Source organism: Acinonyx jubatus, chromosome B1 (genome assembly GCF_027475565.1).
Source record: "Acinonyx jubatus isolate Ajub_Pintada_27869175 chromosome B1, VMU_Ajub_asm_v1.0, whole genome shotgun sequence".
Classification (NCBI taxonomy): domain Eukaryota; kingdom Metazoa; phylum Chordata; class Mammalia; order Carnivora; family Felidae; genus Acinonyx; species Acinonyx jubatus.
In genome coordinates, this window is record NC_069382.1 from 174041586 (window position 1) to 174063449 (window position 21864).

Consider the following 21864-nt stretch of genomic DNA (forward strand, 5'->3'; position numbering starts at 1 on the left):
CACACTTCCTGAAAGCAATGGACCTTTTTATGAGTGAATTTCATCGTTAAGAACAAAACAAAACAAAATACTGAACAGCTATGCTGTAGCAGAGAAATCAACTCTTTGAACAAAGGATCCTCAAGAAAACAAATAGATTTCTTGAGAAAGCAACCAATTGTGAAAACTTAAAATTCTTTTCAATTGAAACACTGTGACATGCCTTCTAAATGATATTCTGAGGAATGTCTGAAAAGGATCATCTATTTTTACACAAATTACTGGGTCAGTTATTAGCTTTTGACGTTTATTGGCAAATAGTCTCTATGCTGAATTTGTACATGCAGAATTTCTGTTTCCACGCACAACATACTATTCTATTTCCTTTTCACTGAAAGGCATTGTCAAGCTTTTAAAACAGAAGTCCTTGGCAACAGATAATCAACTGAATATATTTTGGGGGATACTTTTCCTATATGATAGAACATTGCGGCTGAGCAAAACACAGGGCTTGCTTGGACAGAGGTATGACTGGTACCTCTGTATGAATGTTTGTTCCAACTGTTTTTTGTTTGTTCATTTTTGTTTTTGTTTTTAGGTATTCCTAGTAGAGCTTCAAGCAGCGACTACTCATTTGTTTGGGATGTTTTTAATAAGATCCATGTGAGTAATAACGCTTCTAAATACATGATCTTTCTGTATGCTGTTAACAATATTTGAAGTAGATTAAATACCGTATAATCATTTTGCTTGGTTTGGAAATACTAGGACAAAAAGCAAATGAACAAAAACCTTAAATAAATAAAAAAGACTGAGTATCCAGCCTAGTGCATTCTTCTGGGTTATCTGGTTCTATGTTTCTGTTATTGTCTTTGAATTCTACAACTCTAAGCTTTCGGGGAAACACATACACACACACACACACACACACACACAAAACAAACAAAAAAAAACAACTGACAGCAATGTCAATGGTGCCACACAAATGAGTTTTATCCAGTGAATGTAGTTGATCCTTGCCCTGTGGACGTTGACCAGTTTTGCATCTAATTTGCAAATTCATTTTACCATTCCTGATTGCCTAACACATGTGTGATTTGAATTCTCCTTTGAATCAGTTGTAGTGTCTTATTGGTTTCTTCATAAATTAATATGTTCATGTCTCTTCTGTTGTTGCATAGCATTACCACAAACATAGCACAAAAACACGAATGAATTATTGCACAGTTTCTGCGTGTCAGCAGTCTGGGCATGGCTTAACTGGGTCCTCAGGTAATCACGATATGGCTCAGGCTGTGATCTTATCTAAGGCCCAGGGTCTTGTTGCAAGTTCCCTAGGTCACTTGCAGAGCTCAGTTTCTTGTGATTATAGGACTGAGATCCCCCAGCTCCTACAGACCTCGTGCTGCTCCCTGTCATGTGGCCCTCTCCACAACATGGCAGTTTGCTCCTTCAAGGCCAAGAGGGAAAGATCTTTGCTGCTTCTACTCCCTCTAATTTCCTCCATCCTAGTACTTGAGGTCTTCTTTTAAGAGGGTTCATCTAGTTAGGTCAGGCCTATCCAGAATGTGGAAGTCAGAGTGAAGAGTTATAACATGCACCAGAGCTCCAGAAAGAGAAAATAAAAAGGCATTCTATTAAGAGGTAATGGCTGTGGGGCACCTGGGTGGCTCAGTCAGTTGAGCATCTGACTCTTGATTTTGGCTCAGGTCATGATCCCAGGGTCATGGAATTGAGTCTCACGTTAGGCTCCATGGACCCTGCTTAGGATTTTCATTCTCTTTCTGTCTCTCTCTCTCTCTCTCTCCCTTTGCTCCTCTCCTGCACTTGTGCTTTCTCTCCCTCTCTAAAAAAGAAAAAAAAAAGAGGTAATGGTTGAAAATTCTCCAAGGCTGTTGAATGCACCAATGCTCAGGTCCAGTAAATTCCAAGTGAGACAAAAGGAAAAACATATTTTTTTCACATAATATTCCATATGGTAAAACTTAGGAACTCAAAAGAATATAAGATGGTTTGAAATTCAGCCAACAAAATATAAATTAACTACCACAAATAGATTTCAAAGTAACTTCTCTATATAAACAATGGAAGTCAGAAAACAGTGGAATAAAATCTTTAAGAGTCAAAAGTAATTTCTGGCAAACTAACTTTACACCAAGCAAAATTATCCTTTAAAATGAAGGTGAAATATGGGGGCATCTGGGTGGCTCAGTCGGTTAAGGGTCCATCTCTTGATTTCTGCTCAGGTCATGATGTCAGTTTGAGAGATAGAGCACTGTGTCAGGCTCTGGGCTTTCAGCACAGAGTCTGCTTGAGATTCTCTTTCTCTCTCTCTCTCTCTCTCTCTCTCTCTCTCTGCCCCACCCTGCTCATGTGCACATGCACTCTCTCTCTTTCTCAAAAGTAAGTAAATAAACATTAAAAAAATTTTAAAGTGAAAGTGAAATAAACACATTTTCAGACAAACATTAGCCAAAAAAAGTTAACCTCAACTAATGGTGACTAACAACAGTTCTAAAGGAGGTATTTCAAGAAAAAGGAAAATGACTCCCCAGAGTAGACTGAATTACAAAAAACGTAAATGGATAAAAATAATAATAATTGGACAAATCTAAGCCATTGGAAATACAAAATTATAAAATGCTTAATTTAGAGTGATTTGGTATAAATAAACTAGAATTAATATACTGAACAGTGAAAGAATATATGCAGGGTAAGTCTTAATAGAAGTCAAGCATTCCAAAATGTTTTGTTATTAGGGAGGGAGGTAAAGATACTAAATAGCTTTAGAATTTAAGTGTGCTTCATAAAGTAGCAAGAGTAATAACAGTCAAGATAGGCATGGTATACATGTAAATATTTTTATTGAATACAAACATTTATTAAAAGCCCCCTGTTTGCCAATACTGTAAGAATTCTCAACAAATGAAAATTAGAATGACATTCTGCCCTCGAATTATCCAGATGAATGGAGACAGAAACACTAATTACAATGTACTCAATCCCTTAATATAATAGAAGTATAAGATATTTGATATTGCTTAGCCCGGCAGTTTTCTCCAAGAGGAATGCAACTGGTGTTTGGGGTGGGATGATTCTTCTTTGAATTCTTTAGACGTTGTTCCTTAGACATTGTGGAGTTTAGCCCTGCAACTGCACTTTTTCGATCATTATGGCATTCATCTGAACTGAAGAAGTCCCATTCTGTATTTCCAAATGCCTCCCGAGAGAGTGGGACCACCCTCTTTGAGAACACTGTTACTAGACAGTGTCTACTGATGTCATCAAACCCTTTAGTAGCAGGTCTGTGAAAGCAAAGGATCCAGGAACTCACTTAGGTCTAGCTACATTTTCATGTATTCATGTAAGACTACACTGTTTATGGGCATTTTAGTTAAAAGGCAAAGAGTAGGTGTGCCTGGGTGATTCAGTTGATGAAGTGGTTAAGTGTCTGACTCTTGATTTCTGCTCAGGTCATGATCTCAGAGTTCATGTGATCAAACACCACATTGGACTCCAAGCTGACAGTATGGAGTTGCTTGGGATGCTCTCTCTGTCTCTGTCTCTGTCTCTGTCTCTGTCTCTCTCCCTCTCCCTCTCTGAATAAATAAATAAATAAATAAATAAATAAATAAATAAATGGCAAAGAGTATTACTAAGATATCTGTAAGTCAATTTAAAATATTGCAGCATAGGCAGCATGACATTACCTACTTACTAATGATTTACATTTAAAATAAATTCTAGGTACAGTCATTTGCATTCATCAGGAATTCACACAAATGTGGTGGGTTATCCTTCTTATCAGAAAGTCGTTGTTACTGAGGTAGGTACGAGAAGAGCTGCAGTTACCTTTAGCTCCTGTTAACACAAGAGGCTTTGCTGAATAACAAAGTGGGTTGTCACAGTGCAACAGTGGACTGGCTGAAATATTTTAGAGACACTTCCAATCCTGGCAGAGGAGGAATGCTCTCCATAGCAAACTGACCTATGCTAACCAGGTCATGCCTAATGCAAGTACTGGAAAATTTTGAAAAAGGCTACATTTAGCTATTCCACTGCCACTTGCCTCCCAAGCCCTGTATATATAACTTCTAAACAAGTATGGGGCGGGGGGAATGAGATGACAAAAAAGAATGTTAAAGTGTCAGCTCAGCCTAAAAGATGCCAAGAAAGGAATTAAAAGTGGACAAATAGAAAGCAAGAAATAAGGTAGTAGAAATAAATGTAAATGGATGTAAATGTAAATGCTCTGGTTAAAAGAAAATGTTCACAATTCCGGTTTAAAGACATCCTAGTTCCATGAAATATATCTGAAAAAGGAAGTGGAAAGTCAAAAGATGTTTAAAATAAATAAATAAATAAATAAATAAATAAATAAATAAATAAGATTTGTGGAGGAACTGCTGAAAACATAATAATGGTTCATATTATTATCTGACGTCACAATTAATTTTTTTTATGTTTACTTATTTTTGACAGAGAGAGAGACAGGACATGAATGGGGGGGAGGGGCAGAGAGAGAGGGAGACACAGAATCTGAAACAGGCTCCAGTCTCTGGGCTGTCAGCACAGAGCCGGATGCAGGGCTCGAACTCACAGACCGCAAGATCATGACCTGAGCCGAAGTCAGACGCTTAACCGACTGAGCCACCCAGGCACCCCTGATATCATAATTAAAAAGAAAAACATTATCAGAAATTAATGATATCACTACCTAGGGATTAAAAAGTTCAATTTACCAGGAAGTTACCATTTTAAACATGTATGTACCTAATAGTGTAGCTTCAAAATATGTAAAAATAAATAAATAAACAACAAACAGAGAAGAAATTGACAAATCTGTTACTAGAGAGATTTTATCACACCTCCCATGTTGATCTTATCTTACGACATAAAGCATGTCTTAATAAATCTCAAAGAAATGAAATAAAATCAACGTGACCCTTGTATACATCCTACCTTCCCGCACTCCAATCATTCTCCAGGGTTTGGGGTGAGGCGAACAATGTTCATTATCAGTAATATATAAATTCAGGTAGATAAAAAGGAGGAGAGGAAATGGTGGGTGAGCTATCTATTGCTTTGTGACACTCTGAAACTATGTCAAACTAATTATTTTGGTACATGAACCTCTCATAGTTCAACTCTGCTTTCCACTCTGGCCTCCACTGTAACCACTCCTTCTTGATGTTTCCTTGCTCTAGTCTTGTGATTTACTTGGAGTTCACAAGTATGCACCATATGTTTTAAAGTTTATCTCATCTTCTGGAATCTTTCTCTCTTTTGAAATCCATTTCAAACATCGTATTTTATGGAAAAAATTTCCTGAAACTTTTCTGAAAATTTATTTAACTTCTCACCTGAGTTCCTCAGCTGCTTGGTGCATTCTTTTTCTATTATAATATTCCAGTTGTTTGTTTATTTTCCCACTTCTGTAGTGGGAGGAAAAAATACCTGATAAATGATCTTACAGAACAGGGACCAAGATGGTATCTTTCAAAACAAATCAACTCTTTCTTCAACTCCCATAGAACATGGTACCAACCACCTAATTCAAAATCGCCAACCTTATCAAACCTTTCTTTTTACTCTGTTATATTTTTAATATGTAAAGTTTTATCATTGCGCTGTTCTAAAGTAGCTTTTCTCAAGTGGGGGTAAATTTTCCCTCTTTGGATATTTGGCAATGTTTGAATACCTTTTTGGTTGTCACAACTGGAAGGATACTACCAGTATCTAAGGAGTAGAGGCCAGGGATGTAGCTAAACATTGTATAATGGGGGCACCTGGGTGGCTCTGATTTCCACTCAGGTCATGATCTCGTGGTCCGTGAGTTTGAGCCCCGCGTCAGGCTCTGTGCTGACAGCTCAGAGCCGGGAGCCTGCTTCGGATTCTGGGTCTCCCTCTCTCTCTGCCCCTCCCCTGCTCATGCTCTGTCTCTCTCTGTCAAAAATAAAATAAACATTAATTTTTTTTAAACATTGTATAGTGGATAAGAGAACTCTCTACAAAAAATTATTATAGAGCCCAAAATGTCAGTCAATAGTGCCACTGTTGAGACACCCTTTTCTAGAGTGAAGGATATGCCTCCCTAAAGGCAGTATCCATATCTATATGTCTAAATAGAATATCTAAATCAATTTCTTTGAATGATTAAATGCATTTTATTTTTTTCATTATATGCTATTTTTATATAGTTGTATAAATAAAAGTTCCATTTTCTTTTTCAAAGGACACTAAAACATAATTTTCTCTAGAGTATTGCATCTTTAATTTTCTAGATGTGTGTGGACCTATATATATTCCACTGATTTTCACCTAATTTTAGTGCATTCCTTTTATAAAGGCTAAAATTTATTTTTAAAAGTTAATTTGGAAATTAGCATCCAAGATGACTTCATTTGTTTCAAAACAGAAAAAAAATACTTAAGGTGTCTTTCAGAGATTTTTTATAACATCACGTGAATGAAAATTAATTAGTACTTTGTTCCTACACCAGCCTTTCTTTTGTAAGCTCTAAGTAGATACCATTTCTTCTACTAACCATGTAAAACAAATGAGACACAGTCTATTCCCAGTTTAGAAACAATAGAATGACAAAATAGAACACTCTTCCTCATTATCTACACCTGCATATATTTCCCTTTTTTTTAAGCTTTCTACATATATTACTGGCGGTGACACATGCAATGCAGAAATGCTATGATGAAATTTAATAAGTTAAGAAAAACAAAAGTGAGAGAAAGATTAGGCTTTGCCTTATCCTTATGTGATTTATGAGTCCTATTTATGAAAGAACTTGCAGATTTCCTGCAGCCCACAAAGCAGCAGACGTTCAAGCTTTATGTATCTGAATGACATAGTGGTCATTTATACTATGAGGTAACATCCAATATTAATTTGCTTTTAACAAGATCACTTACTATGTATGAAATTCAGCAGATATATCCCTACTTTGTGAAAAGTGCAGTCACATAAGGGAAATAGACAAGTAAGCCGGCGATAAGTATACACTATGGTGAATGCAACAGAAAGACACCGAAAGGTTTGGAAGGTTTTATTGATATCCTGCCCAGTAGCCACAGACTCCTTATTCCTTGCTATTAGAGTCTGGCTTCTGTTCAGGAATTGAGGGACCATGTGCTGGGAGAAAGTGGTCCCCTCCCCAGTTCCTGGAAGGAATGTCGATGAAGCAAAGCCCATAATAAACACCCTTTACCCTTTTGCAAGTGACTGGCTCAGGTATAATCAGGTGACATAACTGTGGCTACAGAGATAAATATAAAATTTGTTTTTGGGAACCTGGATAAAACTTTTTCCTGATTAAAAAAAAATACGGGGGGAAGGGAAAAGGTCTCTCTCCTTTCTGCCAAGCGGGTTATGCTAGAGTGTGATAAGGAACCACAGCAGCATTTGCAAACATTAGGGCATCAGCCTGAATTTGAAAGTCAAAATGCAGAGGGAGGTGAGCCACAGAGATCCTGGCTCACGATGAGCTGGCTCTGCCTTACACGGGATTTCTTTTATCAACTTTTCTTTTCAAACTAATTGTAACAGTATTTTCTCTTTCTTACTGAGGAAAACATCTTAACTGATAAAGACACCTAAGCAAAGCCCACAGAGATCAAGTAAGGCTTCTCAAAGTAAATACCATCTGCTTACACCATGAAACCATTTGCAGATCCTGTTTAAGTTTCTTGTTCCCTGACCACTATCTGTGGCAGAGATTCAGTAATCGGACGTGAATAAAGCACACATATTAGGGGTAGAGTGCAATGTTATAACCTAGGGATTCTTTTTTCAAAATCAGAGACTCTACAGTATTGAAGTTTTGGAACCCAGAAGAACCAAGAGAAATACTAAATAACCACTCCATATGTATAATCACTCACTTAAAAGTCATTATTAAAATAATAATAATAAGAGTAGGGGCACCTGGGTGGCTCAGTCGGTTAAGCGTCTGACTTCGGCTCAGGTCATGATCTCATGGTCCGTGAGTTCTAGCCCCGCATCGGGCTCTGTGCTGACAGCTCAGAGCCTGGAGCCTGCTTCGGATTCTGTGTCTCCCTCTCTCTCTCTGCCCCTCCCCTGCTCACACTCTGTTTGTCTGTCTCTCTCTCACAAATAAATAAACATTTACAAAAATTAAAATTAAAAAAAAATAAGAGTAAACATCCAAAGATATTGAATTTCTCAAGATAGACAATAAAAATTGCTAACTCACAAAGGTCATAAACATAATTACAAGAGACTTTACAGCTACTGCAAAGTGGTAATATTAGTAGCCCTAATATTCCATAACTGTGACATGAAGCGTCTAATAACATAGATAGATTAAGTAGATATAACAAATAACTAATAGATATAGATTAGATGTAGGCGATAGAAATAGATATAGATGGTATAGGTATAGGTATAGATATAGAAATAGACATAGACATAGACATAGACATAGACATAGGTATAGATTAGATATAGATATAACTAAACTTTTGGGTACTGCCTAAAATGCACCTGCAATGGATTGTATAACTTTATTTCCTGAAACTCTCCTAGCCATGAGGTGAGACTAGAAGATGCCAAAAGATTGTGTGCAATGAAAGAGATTTAGATATAGTCGTACCAAGTATGCTTGCGAAAATTACTCCAACGATTTACCCACCCTTTCTTTTACCCTAGCAAGGGACTATTTCATATTTCTTTTTGTAAGAATATTTGAAGGCAGAAAAAATAATACATCTTCGTCCTTCCTTGTACCTGCTCTTACAGCCTGACAGTATATGCATTGGGCTACTTTTACCAACCCACATGTTGTTACTCCTTGACCGACTAGTCTTTGTATTATACCTGTGGGGTCTAACTCCAGTTCCCAGCAAACCTGAAGTGACTAATGGCGGATGTTGTCCATTGATATTGTCACCAGTGTGCACAATTGATACATTGATAAAATAAGCATATATTTTGCCATCCAAATCAGGACCCTTCTATGAGTGACATAGAAACTGTTCGTAATTTAACTGGAATAAGTGACATTGCCTAGGACTGTCCAAGGTCCTTCTTTACTATCTGGGAAAGAAACATCTATCACAAGGCCTTAGGTAGTGCTGTCCTTTGACGTCACTCTTTTTCAGTAAAAACACATATATTTTCATAACTGTATTCTGAAGTATTCAGCAAAATGTATTTTAAATGCTAAATAGTTTTAGAAAATGAACTAATATATATGTAATAAATTTTATTGGCAGTTGGCATTTGAAAAGGTCAAGGTTGATTGGAGTTCCTAGGAAAGCTTTGTGGCAGAAATTGAATTTTAAATAATACTTGTAGAATTCGTTGGGCTGGAAGGGTGGGAGAAGGATCAATGATGGTGTGGAAACAATGTGAAGGGAGGGAAAAGGAATATTATCAGTATTATACCAATCAATTCAAACTGACTATTAATATGCATCACCTCCATAAAGTGGTAACCATTTAGTGATTTACAATGTACACAAGCCTTTATGCCTGCCATTTGATATTTATTCAAATGGATTTAATTCTATCAATTCTTTTGGGTAGATGGGGAATCTACCCAAATTATAATTACCCAATTATAATCATTCTCATAATCATATTTAAAGAAATGGGGGAGGATGATAAAGTATGTATCTAAAGTGACAGAAATTTAGTAACATAGGCAAAAAAGAAAAAAAGATGTTTTATGATGGTAAATCTAGTGTTCCTTATACTTTGTAGCATTTCTTCTGTAATAATCGGAAGATAGTGCAATAATTATCTCTGCATGGCTGAGGAAAACAAAGTGGAAATAATTCCACAGTTGCTATAAGACTGAAAAAGAAAAATGTAAAAACCATGGAAAGAAACCATGGAGGAGTCAGGAATAGAGCTGGGTGTGAGCCAGAGAGCAGCTTTTAAAAGTACAGGAGCCAAAAGGTAGGCCCTAATGCTCCATAATTGTGACATTAAGCTTCTAATAACAAATATATATACATATATATGCATATGTATATACATATATATGCAACACTTTTTGTGCGTGTGTGCGTGTGTGTGTGTGTGTGTGTATATATATATATATATATATATATACGCATACACAAAAGGTGTTGGGTATAGAGAGTAAGAATATATTCAGTTGTCAATTTAAATGAAGAACAATTGAGAATGCTGCTATTTAATGTGGAAAATATCGTGGTCTAGTGGACCAAAGTCTAGACTGGGCTCTACTCCCAATTCAGTATTGAATCTGGCAGACCTTAAACAGATTGCAGAAGACTAGGAATTGAAAAGGCTTTTCTGGCTACTTGCCTACTTCTTTCTTCCATAGCCCTTGGTCTTTAACTGGATCTTGGAAAAACTGAAAATCTGCTCTCTAACGTTATTAATCTCCCTTGAAAAAGTCTTGCGACACAAAGAATACGGATGGGAAAAGAGTCAAAAACTTCCTACAGAACGAATACAAGCATGTATAGGAAGGAGGAAGGCATATCAGCGAGTGGCTGTTATTAGTTTATAATTGAGAATAGCAAACTCTCTGCTGAATTTGTTAAAATGTAATGATAGGTTGCACTTGATTACGTGCCCTCATCCTTACTGGTTAGCTCATGATTGGACAGCACAAATCTCTTATTTTCAAATGCACAAGGAAATGATGATATTCCTTGCATGAGCAATTTTGTGCTTCATTGCTCTTAATTGCGTGCTTAAGCTTCACTCTTTGAAAGGCTGCAAAGTCTTAGAAAAAAAGGAGGTCAATATGTGAAATCTTGCAAAAATACAAAAAATCTGAAGAAGAGGAAAAAAGATATGCTGCTTGAAGGAGAAACTCATTTAAAAACACAGTCTATGCATTGAAATTAAGTGCAAGCCTCGTCTATACGGGATTCAAAAGAATTTCACTACACAAAAAGAGTAGTTGAAATAAGTAACAAACTGCCAAAATCAACAATAAAAGCAAAGTGGTATAAATCAGCTCAAGAGGGGACTGAATCAATTTTAAAAAAGAAAGAAACCAGGGCCACTGCCTTGATTTTTATGGCAGGAAAAATACTAAATCATCTTCTTCAGGTTATCACTGAATTTAAACTCTTCCTTACTACAGCTAATATAATTTATAATCATTTATTATATCATTTAATTTATTATATATACTAAATAAAACTATAGCCTTCCTTTTACCTAATCTAAGTTCTCTGCGGGCAGAGACCCTGATTAATTTTTCATTGTTCTATCCTATACCTATGATTATGCTTAGCAAAGAGCAGATCCTATGCTGTTAGTTATTAAATGAATTATTGAAGAAATAACGGACAGACTAGCTTACAACAACAAGGACCGCTATTACTGTTCCAACAATGTCAAATACAGAGCACTATGGCACAAGACAAAACTTAGTCTCTTTTTGTTTTGTTTTGTTTTTTAATTCTTGGGGGGGGGTGCGTGGGGAGGGGCAGTGAGAAAGAGGGAGACATAGAATCTAAAGCAGGTGCCAGGCTCCCAGCTGTCAGCACAGAGCCCCGTTCAGGGCTGGAACTCCCCAGGGCTGGTACTAACCAAACCAGGAGATCATGACCTGAGCCAAAGTTCAACACTTAACCGACTGAGCCACCCAAAAGCCTCAGCAAATCTTATTCTTGGAACCGTGATCTCTTTTATTTCTGGTGTGTCAGTTCTTGTTTACTTCTGCCCTCCATGTTTCTACAATAGTCACTCATTTATAACTTTCTTTTCATTTCTAAAAGAATTGAGGGTGGTACTTTTTATTTTTGTCTTCAATGCTTGCTGCCGTATTTCTTCTGTGAGTGGACGGAATAGACAGGCCGGCATTAGGTACCATGCTTCTACTGGAAGTATTTCTTAGGCTGTGCGATGCTCTCATTGCCTGACAGATTTAATGATCGTTCATAAGTTCCTTATTTGCTACCTACTTGAGCACTAGGGAGAAAAGAACTCAGTAAATCCTAGGGGAGTCTTTTTAAATCAGACCATAATAAAGATCTATAAAGGCACGTGTTGCCTGGATTCCTCTCATAGAATTCATTTTTAAAGTGATTTCAAAATGAGGTTGGTTTTATTTCACACTAATTAATTTCCAATTCTTTTTTTTTTCATTGTATATGCTTCCAGTTTTAATGAATCTAAATAGTAGGGAACTGCCTATATTTCGTTGTAATATTCCCCAGTATAAATTCTATTACTCAATTTATTAACAATAAGCGCCTCTTCACAGTGGAGAAAATTGTAGTCTGTGTTTGAGGTTGGGGTTGGGGTTGCATTTGGGGTTGGGTTATTTTGTTAAGGTATAAATTTTAGCAGTATTATGATTTTAGATACATGTTTGACTCTTCAGAAAACTGGACACTTTGTTTCCCTCCCTTCTCTCTCTGCCTAAGACTTGAACAGCCGTCTTTTTTTCTTTTCTTTTTTTTTTTTTTTTAGACTTAAATTGTCTACATTTGATTACACCACTGAAAAATCAGTTCTGTGAATATAATCCTTTCATGGTACTAACCACATTGGAAAATAAAATAATAAACATAAACAAAAACTTAGTCACCCTTCTTTTTACTTCTTTTTATGAACACATTTCCCAGAAATAACAGCAGAGTAATTCTGGAAACCCAAAGACAGAAAGAATATCTCAATCACTTGTCCCTATAATATTTGTGTCACAGTTTGAATGGACAGTTGCAGTTCCTTTTTATTACAAACCAAACAAATTTGTTATACTAGTTTGTTTTAGTGCTAAAACTTTTAGCAGAAAATTAACAGTGAAGGTCTTCAGGGAACCTAAATTCTAAACTTGTTCACCAATTAAGTTACTGATATGCTCCTGGATAATCTCTTAGAGATACTATAATTACTCCCCAAACCAAGAGACACTATATACACTGTATGTCAGCCAACCTGACAATATTAAATACACACACACACACACAAACACACACACACACAGAATTAAGCAAATACTTTAATCACTAATGCAACAAAAGGATAATCATATTTTTGACATGAGGTAAAATTACATATATAAGCCAATGATCCTTTGATGCACACCAAAAAAACACATAGACGTCCAATAAATTAAACTGTGTCATACATAGATTTTATAGTGTTCCTTTTACTAACGGAATCTTAGTGTCACTCATTGTAGGTTAATGTTTATTCCAGGCTTCAATATGCTAAAGAATCAAACCCTCAAATAAACTCTCCAGTGCTTGGACCAACATATTAAATACCAAATCCTGGATTAGAACTACTATTTTAATAGTAATTACTCATATTTGGGGTGCCTGGGTGGCTCAGTCAGTTGAGCATCTGACTTCTGCTCAGGTCATGATCTCGCGGTTCCTGAGTTCGAGCCCCGCGTCGGGCTCTGCGCTGACAGCTCAGAGCCTGGAGCCTGCTTTGGATTCTGTGTCTCTCCATCTCTCAGCCCTTCCCCTGTTCATGCTCTGTGTCTCTCTCTCAATAATAAATAAACGTTAAAAAAATAGTAATTACTCATGTTTTATTTCTCTTCATTATACTTATAGTGCTTCCATGCTAAGTAGCTCTTCTATGCTATAAGGTTCCAAATATTTAGAGAAGACAGGGATTTCAGAGAGGATTAATTTAAAGTTTTATTTTGTGTGTTTTTTCTGTTGCCCTTCCCCCCCACAATCCATTCTCAAAGCTCTGCCCTTGATTGTTTGACAACTATTAATGGCATCACCTGGATTCCTTTAAGGGCAGGCTTCTAGTTGGGTTTCATTAATGAGAGAGAGGTCAGGTTTTTCCTCCTCCAATCCAGGCTTCTTTCAGCTGTGGTTCTAACAGTGGCTGTGTGCTTCTATGATTATCCTTCATTGACGGAACATTCCTTCCACTATCGCCAGTTTTAAGAAAACTCAGCCCCCCTTGTCACTTTCCTAAAGTCTGCTCCCACATTTAAGATCTCTTCACTGAAATCCTTTCTATAGAACCATGTGAATGGACAAGAGCAGATGGAATTCTGGATACAGATTGATCATATATTAGTTGAACCCATGGATGATATCCTTGCTGGGGAAAGTGAAACAGTGATAATAATTACCATTGTTTGTGGCTACCTGGCTACATAATTTGCAGCCCTTAATGAAAATACCAACCCCCTTGTTTAAAATTCATTAACAATTTCAAGATAATAATAACAGAGCACTGGGGCGCCTGGGTGGCTCAGTCAGTTAAGCATCCGACTTCAGCTCAGGTCATGATCTCACGGTTCGTGGGTTCGAGCCCCGCATCGGGCTCTGTGCTGACAGCTCAGAGCCTGGAGCTTACTTCGGATTCTGTGTCTGCCTCTCTCTCTCTGCCCCTCCCCTGTTCATGTTCTGTCTCTCAATAATAAAGGTTTAAAAATTTAAAAAAAATAACAGAGCATTAAAACAGGTGTTGAGCCCTAGTAAGTACAAAGCTCTATGGAACTACACAGGCTGCAAGCCTTTGAAACTGACTCCAGGTAGGTACACTGGAGTGGAATACAAATGGAGAGCAAATACTCTTGTGATCAAATGCTGATTCAATCAAGTATGATCAACACGAAAATTTTACTGATTGCAAAACTATAGTGTAGAAGGTCTGTCTCTGTGCTGGAGACATTTCCATCATCATCATAATAATAATAGTAATAATCCAGTAATTTAAGGGCCTTTAATTCTCAATTGCAGATAAAGGTGGGAAAGCAGAAAGCTTCCGTGATAGTCTTAAAACAATCTCATATGTCACAACTGCAAGAAAAGCATGCCGAAGATTTGTCTCTAAATTGAACTGTGTTAGGTTAAGAGTTTCAAGGCCAGTAAGAGATATCCAAGTCTCTTAGGCTTGGGCTAGAATGCTGGTTGGGAATAATGGGATTTGAAGACTTGATTTGGGGGCATTTTTGTAGATACAAACAAAATTGGGAATCTTTCCCCAAAATATTTTTGAAATCTGTTTCTAAAAGAAAAAGTTCTTCTTCCATTCTCTTTTATAAAAAAATCATTTCCTTTTATAAAAATCCATTATAAAATCTATTAATGATTTGACCCGGGGCAGTTGCTTGCAAGGGGTGCTTATTGTTTTAAAGATACTCCCCCAATATCTATCGGTGCCTCTGGACCCAAAACGCTCGACTAAGAAATTCGGTGTCTACATAAGGAGATAGTCTATGTACCAAATAAAACAGCAAGATTTTACCACCTCTAAGTGTATTAAATCTAACAGGACCAATTTATCAAAACAATGGTTTTAATCCAGTGTTAACTCTTAATATTTTGGCTGAAGCACTTGTGAGTGTACTTAAGAGTTTGACTCCTTAGCATGTTGAAGTCTGGGGTAAACAATATCATTCAGCCAAAAAAGCTAAGATTATAGACTTCTTGGAATGCTATACAGGAAAGAATCTGAAGGCTTAGTGAGATGGGCACATCGGAACAAATCTGAGTGTCCCCCGAATTAAGAAATCTGTTTTTGTCTGGAAAGCCAGCATTCATGAAAAGATCTGTGAATGTTCTCTGTAAGATGGAGATGAAAATGGTCAACGATATCATGGGCTTGCTCTGATTGAAATAGTAATAATTGCATCTCTGAATGGTAGAGGTCATTTGGCAGGGCGTCATGAACAGAAATCAGGTGGTTGTAATTACCCAATAAGCCTCATTGACCTAGTTTTAATCAGATTATTTCAACCAACTAGGCTCCACAATGGAACCTAATTGATCATAAGATCCCTAGCAATGAAAGAAATGGACAACAAATTAATGTGCTATTTTATATTTACAAGTAGGAAGCTATGTCTGGTGGGCAGAAACCCAACTTCAGGCTTCATAGAAAGGGTTCAAATCTTCTCATGCAATATTAAGATATAAACCAGTTCATAGACATGGAACATAAATATTGAGGAAGGGAGAGGATTCCCTTTTAGGACAGATATCCACAGATATACACATTAACATTTCCTCCAAACTCTATCCAGAAGAATTTGGGGCCATTTATAAACTGATTAGCTACTGGAAAACTGGAAATACAAAGATCCCTAAGATTATTAAATACTCAATTTGAATAGAGGCTGTGACCCATCATTTAGAGTGGAACTGACAGAGGTCATATGGTAGATGGTCCGGTTGCCCCTCCTGTGGTTAGAGCCTGGCTTCCTGAGTGTGTAGTTAAAAGACACACACTGAATCACTAGCAAGATCCCTATAACCCTTGTTAACATGGAAAAGACCAAATAGAAGTCATCAGAAAATACTTCACTTTATACCCTATCACCATCAAAACAGTAAGTGAAAATAAAATCAATACCACTTTTAATAGGAAAATGGAGTTGTATTGCTATTTCACATTTTAAAAATGTGAAAGGTCAGGGTTGGTTGGTAATCTTTTCCTTTTGGCTGAGGAATGGTCAATAGATCTTAGAAAGTAACTGTGTATTATCATAAACTTGGTAAGATAGTACCACCCATCACTGAAGGTCAAGGTGTTATATCTTTATGGAAAAAATTAGCACATTTCCTGATACCTCACATGAAGCAACTTATCTGGGAAATGTTCTTTGCTTGTTTGCTTCTGTTTTCCAGTCCATTTTGTAAGAAACATTGAAAACAGCTCTCCTTCAGCAAGCAGGGATGGTTTTATACTTTATTCAAAGCTATGTCAAATCTGCTCTTTGTCATAATGTAATCTGCAGGGACCTTTGTTACCTTATACAGGAGAAGCAAGTACCCTAGATATCTTAATGAGACACACACGAATTCTGAAGAATGGGAAATTAATCCATACAACTTTAGATGAAAGCGTTATTAACTTTTCTAGGAGCCCAGTGGTCTCACAGGTTGTTCTTTCCAAAGGAAAACAGAGTGTTCCCCTTTGCTCCAGGCATCACAAATAAAGAGGCTTGATGGGTATCTTTGGATTTTCTATGTAACATACAACATGTTTAGATTCACTCTCTGACCTACTTATCAGGTAAGCCATGAGGATGCTAGTTTCGAATAAAGATGAGGAAGGAAAGGCTCTGCATCAGGTCCAGTCTATGATTCAAGCTGTTTTGCCCTTGCACTTCTAGCAGACAGAATGCTACTTGAAGAATCTATGGCAGATAAGGATGTTCCCTGAAGCCCCACTGGGAAAATCACAGTACCTACTTGTAGACTGTTGGAGCAAAGCCATGTCCTTTTCTGCCAATAGCTATCTTTATCTAGAAGCATATCAGGACCTATAACTCCTGTGGTAGAAATTCAATGCTTAATCTAGGACACCAAGTACATTAATATTTGCACTGCCCATCACACACTAGGTGGTATATGATACATCAAATCATTAAATTGTGCTTATGCCACAGGATTTTATTAGTAAAATGAAACAGGGTATTTGACACCAGGCTCAAGCAGCTAAAAAAATCGTGATGAAGATTCATAAGTAGGCACCTCAGACTACTATAGTAATTAGTTCTGATATTTTGCGGTCTCCTTTTAAATCAATACTTAACAGTTTTCTTTCTCTCTCTTCCTTCCTTCCTTCCTTCCTTCCTTCCTTCCTTCCTTTCTTTCTTTCTTTCTTTCTTTCTTCTTTCTTTCTAATTTGAGAGACAGAGAGAGAGAGAGAGAGAGAGAGAGAGAGAGAGAGAGAGCAGGGGAGTGGGTAGGGTAGGAGAATCTTAAGCAGTCTCTACTCTCAGTGAAGAGCCTGATGTAGGGAATGATCCCACAATCCTGGGATCATGACCTGAATCGAAATCAAGAGTTGGACGCTCAACTGACCGAACCACCCAGGAATCCCAATAGCTTTCTTTAAACAGAAAAAGGATAAAGCATGGCATTACAGATGCTTCTACATGGTATACTGAATGACAGTAGTGAAGCACATTTTCTCAGAAGATAAAACGTAAACACAAGACATCTTGTTTTTCACTTTGTAAGTTAGATGCTTGAGGAATGGATTAGTACTACCTCCTGGGTAATGGTTGACAGAGTTGTGTAGCCATTCAGTGACTTATTTAGAACAAGTAGAATAAATAGAATAAACTTAACAGATTGGCAACAATGAGGTCTGAAAAATAAGTATGTAGATGAACTTCTTGGAATAGGCAACAGAAGAGGTCTTCCAATCTAAATAATCAGTTAGACAAGAGGAACAATTCTCTGTACGCTAATCATTTTTACTCGTCTACTCTGGTGTTTGCTCAGTGAACCCACGTACAAAGAAGCCATAACAATAGGGTTAGAGAATAAGATTTCATCACAATGTGTTTCTTTTTTTTTTAATTTTTTTTAATGTTTATTTATTTTTGAGACAGAGAGAGACAGAGCATGAATGGGGGAGAGTCAGAGAGAAGGAGACACAGAATCTGAAACAGGCTCCAGGCTCTGAGCTGTCAGCACAGGGCCAGATGCGGGGCTCAAACCCACGGGCCGGGAGATCCTGACCTGAGCCGAACTGGGATGCTTAACCGACTGAGCCACCCAGGCGCCCCCATCACAATGTGTTTCAACCTAACTCAAATTGACCTGACTAGCCACCCTTGCTGAGTACCAAACTTGTAAACAGCAGAAAACGATACTGAGTTCTTGATTTTGCACGACTCCCAGATAGAACTGTTAACCAGCTTGGTAAGAAATGATTACAAGATACCGCTTTATTCACTGAAGAGGCAGGTGTTTATCCTCTTGAGCATAACTAATCTAAGTACGTTTTTTTCTTTCCACGACTCAAACAGTTCTGCTAGCGTCATCATTTATTTACTTATTAATTGTTTCATTCATTACCACATTAACCCTATACAACACTGCCTCTAATAAGGGAACTCATTTCACCATGATATTATTAGAAATGGGTCCATACCCAGGCAACTGGTCTTACTATGTACCCTATACCCAGTAGCAGCCAACCTGATAGAACAGTGAAATGGCCTCTTGAAAGTTCGGTTATGAAACCAGATGGGAGACATTTTGAGAGGTTGGAGTGTTAACCAATAGAATATGGTATTATCTTAAACTAGCAGCCAACACATGACACTTGTTCCATAGTCAGAGTTGAGGGCAACGGGTATTAGGAAATGAAGGTAGGAATGGCCCCAATTATAAATACTTACCTATTTATGTTTATATTTTTGTTTTTGTTTTTGTTTGTTTGTTTGTTTTGGCTGCTTCAACCATGACTTAGTGAGTTTGGAAGCTTCCACTTTCCAAAGGAGAAAAGCTTCCACCAGCTAACATACCTTTAATTTTATTAAACTGATTGCTGAAACTTTCCACTGGATACACTGGGCTTCTCATGGATCAAAAATGTAAACATGGGAGTTACTTTTCTGTCTAGAGTGATTGATTTTTGTCTTAGTCAGCTTGGGCTGCTGTATAACAAAATACCAGAGATGGAGTGGCTTAAATAACAAATACTTATTTCTCACAGTTCTGGAGGCTGTGAATTCTGAGCTCAGAGTTCCAGTAAGACTGAACTTTTGTGGATTGTTGTCTTCCTTGCTTACAGAGAACCCCCTTTTTGCGGTGTGCTCACATGGCTAAGAGAGAGCTCTAGTTCCTTCATCCATGTATATGGGCCCCAAATATTCAGTCCACAACAGTCTTGGTTACCAAGAGAAAATTAGATTGCTGCTATACAAGGGGTGCAAAGTGACTCAATTAAGAGGATCGTATGGAAACAAAGATTTGTTACCCATTGAAGTAAAGGACCAGTCAAGCCAAAATGCTGCCAGACAATAAGGTGAATATGAAATGATGGAAATGACTTGTTTTATGCAAGTCTGGGTTTTTTGACTCATAAGTTTAAGGCATACAAGTCTGGATTTTTAAAGAAGTATGTCACCCAAAACAAAATACTGCAATAAAATGAATGCAGAAACATATAGGAGAATCGAGTTGTCTTCAGTTAAGTAAGACATTAGTCTATTTGCACAAATGTAAACTGGCAGGATTCCTTTCAATTCGATTTTTATTTTTGAGAATAAGTTTTTTTTTAAATCAAAATATGTAACATGAAATGAGCTTATTTTTATTTCAAATTAATCAATAGATATTTTAAGAATTAATCAATTTTATGTATCTTTTTAATTTTTTTTATTTATTTATTTTTGAGAGACAGAGAGATGGAGCACAAGTGGGGAGGGTCAGAGAGAGAGGAAGACACAGAATCCGAAGCAGGCTGCAGGCTCCGAGCTGTAAGCACAAAGACCAACATAGGACCCGAACTCACAAACCGCAAGATCATGACCTGAGCTGAAGTTGGACGCCTAACCAACTGAGCCACCCAGGCGCCCCAAGAATTAATCAATTTTAATTTTAATACAATAAATAGTGATAAATTTAATCCACATAAGCAAAAACTGCTCATATTCCTCAACCTTGTAAAGTGTGTGGGGTAGGTGTTTTTGTTGTTGTTGTTGTTTTGTGGGTTTTTTTTAATGCTTAAAGTATTTATTTTTAAAATATGTGAAGGAGGTCCTTAGGGAAAACACTTTGAGAACTGCTAAATAAAAAAAAATGAATATAATTTTGTTTCCTGACAAAATCCTCATTATGTAAGTATTTCCTACCCCTGGAATTTTTGAAATATATTTTTTAAAAATCCTTTACATTTTATAGGGTAATCACACATACACAAAAATAAAATGTAATCTTAGCAGTGTTACAATAGATGTGAGACTAAAAGACTAACTTCGTTCAGAAAAAATCCTCAGAGTAAGAGTTGAGAATCAGTTTGCAAAGTGAATGATAGTGCCTTTTTCTCCAAAGTTGGGATCATAGGGATGCCACTAATATTAGTATCTATTAACTTTATTTCCATTTTATAATAAGGATGGCAGTAGAAAAAACATTGTGTCACAGCCACCAAGAGGTCAACAGTAAATATGTCAGAGTTTTAGGAGGATAAAGAGGTAAAAGATACGAAGGATATTTTGTGATAACAGAAACCTTTTTTTCAGGTGATGAAAATAATTTATATTCATCACCATTAATAGGAGTTATTACACATATTATACAGAAGAGAAGATTGTAGTTAAAAGAAGTAAGTTGCAAGCTCAAGGTCCAACACCAAGTGAATAATGGAGCCAGGAGTGAAAAACAATTAGATCCACGTCCAAGGTCTCTCCTTTTATCTTTACATTACACAATAATTTTGTCCTAACACATTAAAATTGCTTTGTTCACCCCTGGCATATACAATATATATTTGAACATTCAAATTTGAATCTCTTTATTTCAATTCTATTCTACACGTATTGCAAAGAATGTGGATGGTGCATTAGTGTTAAATTTGTGTTAACGTGCACTGTGAACCTAAGCGAATGGAAAAATCAATAAATGCTAGTGACAACTACATACACACTCTATAAGGCTAGATTAGGCAATATTTACACCATGCCAACCACACTGTGAGGGGAAAATCTAAGGTAATATATATGACTGAGTGCTTAGAGAACATGAAACAGATTATAGATTTTTAAAAAGGATTTTGACTTCCGCGAACATTCAGTGGGCTATCACGGGGCACATGGCTAATAATAAAAGGCACATTCTTGTGTTAGTGTTAATAGGGTTGGACTGAATAGAGATAAGAACCATAGTAGAAACAGACCCCCAGCTTTCCTAAAGGTCTTATGAAACTACTTTTAAATTCTGTATTTCAGGAATCCCTTCCCAAAATAGCCTTTCTCCATCTGCCTCCTGTCACTAATGCTTGGCACAAGTAAAAGAGCAGCGTCTTACACAATCATCCTGGGTACGAGAAAGCATAGGTTTGGAAGAGAGACTTTGGAACTCGGGGTGTCTGGGTTATACAAAGCTGCGCCACTTACAAACTGAGTGACTGGGCAACTTACTTCAACCGTCTGTGTCTCAGTGTCCTTGTGGGTTGAAATAGGCATAG

General features: G+C 37.0%; 1 long non-coding RNA gene across 2 annotated transcripts in view; it reads left to right on the forward strand.

The window, feature by feature from the left end:
* Positions 1 to 20320, forward strand: part of LOC106983361 (uncharacterized) — an 81608-nt gene extending 61288 nt beyond the window's left edge. For both annotated transcript variants that reach the window (XR_001431505.3, XR_008296365.1), the window contains one exon: positions 20076 to 20320. This is a non-coding gene — a long non-coding RNA (uncharacterized LOC106983361). The remainder of the gene's footprint in view (positions 1 to 20075) is intronic.
* The last annotated feature ends 1544 nt before the right edge of the window (positions 20321 to 21864 follow it).